Source organism: Prunus persica, chromosome G1, assembly GCF_000346465.2.
Source record: "Prunus persica cultivar Lovell chromosome G1, Prunus_persica_NCBIv2, whole genome shotgun sequence".
Lineage (NCBI taxonomy): Eukaryota > Viridiplantae > Streptophyta > Magnoliopsida > Rosales > Rosaceae > Prunus > Prunus persica.
The window spans coordinates 16,414,270-16,421,883 of record NC_034009.1 but is presented as its reverse complement, the minus strand read 5'-3'; positions in this window follow the sequence as shown (position 1 = coordinate 16,421,883).

Genomic DNA, 7,614 nt, shown 5'->3' with positions numbered 1-7,614 from the left:
TGGCTTGTTGAAATACTGTTCGATCTCATCTAACCTTACATCTCTTGAGACAAATAGCTTCTTGGAACATGGATTGTAACATTTGTAACCTTTTTGAGTGGAGGAGTAACCCATGAAAACACACTTAACTGCCTTGGGATCTAACTTGCCTCGGTAATGGGGTTGAATATGAGCATATCAAGTACATCCAAAAATTCTCAGATGGGAAAGGTTTTTTTTTTTTTTTTTTTTTTTTTTTTTGCATGGCCTCATATGGTGATTTTGAATCTAGAACACGACTAGGTAGTCTGTTGATGAGGTAGGTGGTTGCAAGAACTCCTTGAGACCAAAACCTCTTAGGCACATTCATTTGTAACGTTAATATTGCATTTTTTAGCCTCGATGTCACACCATGCTACTTATGCTTTCATCAATTCTTCAAAGTAAAAGTAGAACCAATTAATAAGATTAGCGTCTCCATACACTCTTCCGCGCAATGTGAGAGGCCTTTTTTTAATCATAGGCGTTCCACTTGAAAAACTTTTTATTTTTTTAAATTTATTCTAGATATGCCTGTTTCAGTATTTAAGTAGTGTGTACAAATGTTAGATATTAGGAGAAAATCGTAGGTGGTTGGGAGAGAGCTTCGAGAAGAAGTTTCAAGGGAGAGAGAAAAAAAGAGCTGTGAGGCACTTGGAATTCCTCTGCTGCATGTTCTATTTTGATTACTCAGCTCAGTCATCTCTTTCCAGTTAAGGATCTAGGTCCATTGCATTATTTTCTGGGATTAGAAGTTCACAGATCCTCACAAGGTTAATTTCTCTCTCAAACCAAGTATGTGTATGATGCAAAATTTCTCATGTAGATTGGTAAGTGATAATAGGCGCGCACTTTTATATGTCCACGCAATTTGTTCATGACTCTCAAAAACATTTCTAATGATCCCGCTGTGCTTGGTAGGGGTGGGCACTCAAACCGGCGAACTGGAAATCCGAGCCGAACCGCACCGAACCAAACCGGAAAAAAACCGAGTTGATCAAAAAGTCAAAAACCGGTCAAAAACCGAACCGAACCGGTTTGGAACGGTTCCGGATCCGGTTCCATGTCTTCAAAAACCGAACCGGGCCGAACCGAACCGGTGAAACTAAAAAAATATATAATTTCAATATATATTTATATTTAATGCTATATTTTTAATTTCACTAAAAAAAACCTAATATTTATCCAAGTTCAATGTCAAAATATCTCTCTTTTCTCAATTTAATATTTATTTTTTATATGAAATTGAATAATTTGTTAATTTTCAAGTAAAAAAATAATATTTTAGTTGAGAATTGTATTAAAAAATAATTTAAAAAAATAATGTTTATAATCCGGTTCAAAACCGAACCGGAACCGAAACCGGTTCAAACCGAACCGGACCGTTTTTGAAATTTTTTTTATTAAAATCGAACCGAACCAAACCGGATGAATAGTATCGGATCGGTTCTAATTTGAGGCAAAAACCGGTCCAAACCGAACCGTGCCCACCCCTAGTGCTTGGAATGTAAACTGATAAACTAGACCGAATGGAAAACTGCATGCTAAACTCCCTGCCACAAATCCCCTTAGCAATAGCTGTCAATGACTATATAATAAAAACCCTAAACCCCGTCTAATGAAACCATCCATATAATTAGGGGCTCGATTGATGAAACCAAGCAACCTAAGTTGGAAGCAAAAACTCACAAAAGCCCGTGTCAATGTCAATACCTGTTCTTACTGTCGCAAGTTAAACAAATCCTTGATCCTCAAAATGGTATCAAACCCCTAACCTCAATCCTGTGCATCTCAATTTCCCTCAAGGTCGTTAAGCCCTGAGTGCAAAGGTTAAACCTAATCTTTTCTTTGAATCGAGAGTTAAGCCCTAATTTCACAAGTGGCACCATGGCACATTTACAACTTACCGAAAAATTTGACAATGTGTTCCTAGATTTCAAGCAAATCATTAACCATTGTGACGAGTTTGCCAAATTAATAACATAGTTATGAAAAACAATTCATCTCTACTAAGTTAACGGAAGAATATCTAGATATTGAAAAAGCGTGTGAAAAGCTTTTGTCCTTTTCCAAAAAGAGCTGCAATTGCTTGTCCCTTCTTTTAGTTGATATTTTCACTTATAAAATGAGAAGTAGCAGCCAGCATATGTTTTGATTTAGGTGAACATGGGAGCAAATCATCTTCAGCTCCCGCAAACAAAAGCTGAGCGAAAGATGGTCATAAACATTTAAAAAAAAAGACGGCACCAGCAAAGTTCTCAGGAATGTAATTAATGCAGCCAGTGGCAAAGGCGTTGGAATTTTTGACTTCGGCAACAAATATAACTCCGGAGATGCCAAAGCCGGAGGTGGCGGCAAATTAGGCGGCCTTATTGTTGAGGGCAACATGATTAATGCAGACAAGGGCGACGGTGGGATTGACAAATTTCATATTGTGTACTACAATTGGAAGAGCACAAAGGAAACTAGCAGGTTAAGTAAAGAGGAAGCAAGTGGCTCTAGCACTACAAGAAAAATGCCTATTTGCAATGAATATTTGTGACGGTGGATGCGGCCCATGCAAACACATGTAATTTTGTGCGCTAGTGATTCGCACCAACATAATTACGACACATTAATTAGTAACATTGCATCTCACGTCGCAAATAGGTTTGGAAGTGTTAACTTTGCGTCGTTACTTGATTGTCGTCGTATATCTCCGAATTGAAGTTAGATTTAGTATGGAAGACAAAGCTTGGAAACTCAAAATTTTGAGGAGGCGTTTCAGTTTCCCACATGAAATCAAAACTTGATATCTTTTGATTACTCTTAACCCCAAATCAATACTTTTATGCTTCTGATTACTCTTAACCCCAAATTGGTTCCCAAAAGGCCAAAGATCACTACAACAATCGGTTGGTTTCTCTCTCTTCGTCATTCTTTATCTCTCCCTCCCTCAATCAGTCTCCTTATTGCTCTTCTCTAATTTATTTGTATTTTGAATTTCAGAACTTCTTGCTGTAAAATTTCTAGGGTTTCAGCCAATTCAAAGAGATGATTCTAACTTTATCAACGATTTCTAGATTTTGGGAACCCTTCCTCCTCTGATGAAGGTATGTATCAGGTATGGCTTTTTTTCTCAATTTTTTTAAATTAATTTTTTTCCTTGGAATTATAGTAAAAATAGTTGATAATCAAAATCTTATCACGTCAAGAAAATTTTAAATTTTTTTGTCCCAGTCCAAGTATAAACCAAACACAGGATAGTGCTATTTTCATTATCCAGCTTCTTAGTCCAATGCAGCACCAAACGTTGGTAAGTAATTAATCTAGCTTAGACCAAGCCAAGCCAATCCACGATAGTCCCAAAATTTAGTCTAGTCTCCATGACAGTCCGTCGTACCAAACGACCTCTTAAACTCTTAATTCAAACGGACAACGTGTTAAACTCTTAATTCCACAGAGTATGTACTATTATAATTATCAAGATCTTCTCCTTGATGTGATTCTATGTGCTTATGCCTAAGGAATTTATGTAATTAGTTTAAAATAGTAAGTTGTCCACTTATGAAATTTATGCCTAGGGTTCTCGAACTGAAGTTGAAGAACTGAACCAGCAACAACCCCCGTGAGACGGTAATTGCTTTTCTGGTCGCCCTAGAACGTTTTTTGAGCAAGAACTCCAAGGAGAAGGAACTCAACAAGAGCTTCCTCAAATGAATATGGATAGGCAAGATCAGGGAGGAAGAAGCAGCAGTAGGTTCCAGATTCGTAACAATAATATTACAGCAGACCCGGGCAGTCAGAATGTTGGGGCGTCCAACTTTCATAGTGTACGAGGTCAAGGCGGAGGCCAAGGTGGTCACGCCATTTGTGGCAATACAATTACTGCACGTGGAGCCAGTAATGTTAGATATCACAACTTTGGCAACACCACACTTGACAGGACCTGTTGCACCCTGTAGTTTGGGAGAAAAAGAAGCTGAATCAAAGTTAGCATAAACCAATCGAAGGACATGATCAATAAAAAGAAAAAAATAGTCTGTTCTTCCATGCTTTTAGTTTATTTAAATTTTTTTCCCTTAAGTTTAATGGTGTGTATCAATGTACGAAAATAAGAGCTGACACAGCAAAGATCTAGGCTTGTAAGTTGTAGGCCTTTTATTTCTTTGTACCAAGTTTGTGGGGACCTTCTATCATCTAATGTTGCTTGCGCTTGTTTTGATCTTGTACAAGCTCAATTACTTAGTTTAGGAACAGAGAGGTTCATTCATTAGGTTTCAACATGGTTTAAACTCCAATTATTGATCAACAAAGGTATCACACACAACTTTTACATTGCACCATATTTTAAATGTATGTGTTTTTGTACCTAGTTGATATAGTATCGTTTTACTAGTCGAGTTTGTTGGAAATTTAATATTAACTAATATTAATTTTCCTATTTGAATGAAAATTAATAAAATTCATTGGGTTAGAGACATGACCCTTGGGTTAAAGACATCTTCGCATGGGGAGTGACAACTCTTCAAACCAAGGGATGCACTGTTTGGGATGACAGCTCTTCAGACCAAAGGATGCATTGTTTGCCTTTTCAGATTGGAATACAATTCAAAGTTTCTTTTTGTTTTATACAATTCAAAGTTGCAGACATCTAAGTTATCATAATAGGACGCACTCATGAATATCCACAAAGAAAGTCTGATTGCATTCTCTTTCTATTGTTAGACAAAGTATATATATTGAAAATTTTCCCTCTGAATTATAGCATCGTTTTTTCTTATTTTTCTGTTTGGCATTTGTTTCTGTTGGACATCGAAATCTGGAAGTTTTGCTGTGTTAGGCAAAACAAAATTTTGTGAAGGCAACCTATTTTATGTCAAAACATATATTCTATGATTTTGTATAGAATATTAGGTTCATGCAATGTGCTGGGGCTGTTGGAGATATACAGACCCATTTGGTTGGATTCTTTTAAGTTAGAAGGTGCTATTATAGCATTTTCTAGGAGGCATTTCCATGCTGCAGTCCAATAGAATTGATATGCGGGAAAGTGCACAGACCCACTTGCTCTCTATTACGAGACATATCAATTTGTTTACAGTTTAGAAATTTGCAAAAATTTTGTTTTGTAAATTGTGTGGGGCTTTGTTACTCTGTATGAGAAATGAGAAACCCTGTAGGACTATGTTAACAATCATAGCTCATGCCAGCAACCATGTTGGTCATGGTTAGAAAGCAGTCAAAGTATTTCGAGTGAGGTACTTGGTATGAAAACTTTGAGACTTCAAAGGAGGAAAGCTAATTAGTAGTCCTATTACAAAGAGCCTAAGAAGTGAAGATATTTTAAGAATAAATATCTCCATTGTACTACCTATCGACAAAGGGTACCAAAGCCTTACCCTATGTATAAATTGATGTGCACTTTATAAAGGAAAATTAGTTTTATAATTTGCTTTAATCAATTAATGAGGGCATGGTAACTAGAACATGTTAATTATGTTATAAACATAATTCTATTGCTAATGCAACATTAAATTGATTTAAAGGAAATTATAAGCTAATACTATAGAACTATTATCTCATTCTTTAAGGATAAAGTAAAAGTTTTCTACTTCTTAGGCATATGAAAAAATGATTAACAGATTGCTCAATACCTTCAACAATTATGTGAAAATTGTGGGGGTGACAGACATGAAGGAAAATTTGGAATTCTATTTCCTGATAGAGAAAATGGAAGTTTTCTAGATTAGTTCATAAGCACCACGTTTTTGTGGAGAGAGGCTTTGATGTTCACAAGAGTTTAAATTTCTCTTATACAAAGTATGAGAAGGTTAAAGATCTTCCTATAAGTACCACAAATGTGGGGGTGTCTAACTGAGTATTAGAAGGTTACTCAGTTGGCACAATTATTAAGTCTTGACAAAATAAATTAAAACTACTCTTGAATGTAATTTATTTCCATATGTGTAATTATGATGGCAATATATTACAAAAATAGTCAACCTAGTGGATCCAATATTTAAAGGTCAAACTAGAGAGTTAGTTGATCATCGAGGGGAATGGGAGTATAAGCCTAAATATTTAAAGTCTCCATAGTGGATACCCAACCTAGCTGACTGGATTATGGATGACTACGTAGTAGCACTGCCGAAATTACATCTCTTACCCATGTCCTATGATGAAACAGTGCTGCCTGTAGAGTGTTTTTAGGGTAATCTTTGATTTTAATGATTCCTATAGCTTGGAAATCCGAGTGGGATAGTGCATGATACTCTTAATAGGAAGTCACATATGTGAGTGTGAAATGAGGCCGTTTCTATGAGAACTTTTTAAGGCTTAAATTCTCTAAAGCTCTCATGAATACCAGGAATTGCTTAGGGCCAAAATGAGCACAACCGATCAAACCAGATATGTTTAGAAGGGTATTGTGTGAGTGCTATTGTCTGGGTTTACACAAACGGCTGAACAGTTCAAGACATCATGTTCACTAATTAGCCAAGTAAATACGACAATATTCCACTATGGAAGGTTCAAGGCCAAAAGCTACCTATCCTGATGCAGTATTCTTCTAATAGGGACTCTTTCTACTGTCTTCATTTTTTATTTGCATGTTGTTGAGTCAATTTCCATTCATGTGGGGGATTGTTGGAAATTTAATATTAACTAATGTTAATCTTCACACGAGGGTTGACAACTCTTCAAATCAGGGGATGCATTGTTTGGGATAACAACTCTTCAGACCAAGGGATGCATTGTTTGCCTTTTCAGATTGGGATACCTTTTTTGGAAAGGGTATTTCATCATCTATAAATAGAGCAATCCTCCTGCAGTTTTATTCATTCAATCAATTCTCTACATACATACTTTCATATATAGAGAGCATTAGATTTCATAAAGAGAGGTTCCTGCATAATTTTGGTTCAAAGTTCCTTGTGAATTGCAATGCTTCTTTCATAAGGAGGGGAGTCGTTGTATCATGGGAGGCGAACGCTAAAGAACCATAAGCACCAGTGTGGGGCGTAATTGTTAATGTATGCATTTTGAGTTTTTTCTTTTGGCTTCCCTTGACAATTTTGTAATAGGACAATCATTGTAGTTTCCCAAGCTCTAAGTTTAGATTAAGAATTACTTCTCTAGGTGTTCTTATCTGCCAACATTCTGATGGAAAACAATGCGTTTGACAAAGGTAAATTCAGAATTACACTACATTGCATTCACTAAATTTCTGAAGATTATGACTAGTCATCTTGCATTCTTATGACTAGTCATCTTTTCTTCGTATGACTAGTCAAACTTTGTTTTAATTAGGATTTCCAGCTCACTGTTTCCAGTTGGAGCTTAACCATTTTTTTTGTCCTTTTCTACGAATTTCTCAGCTGCCATGTCTCTATTCTTTCCTAGGAATTTTTGGTAAAAGTCAAAGAATTCCTCATTTGGCAGCCGTCACTTTTGTAGGCAAGTTTTGAAAAGTTTCTCTGTAAACTTTCTCTTCTTCCTCAAGTGTAACCTTCATATTTTTCATCTTTGAGTTTTCTAAAATGTTCTTTTTTGAAAACTGCGTTTGAAATATGAAAACCTCATCTTGCTAGATCAAACACTCTCTCATATACATCT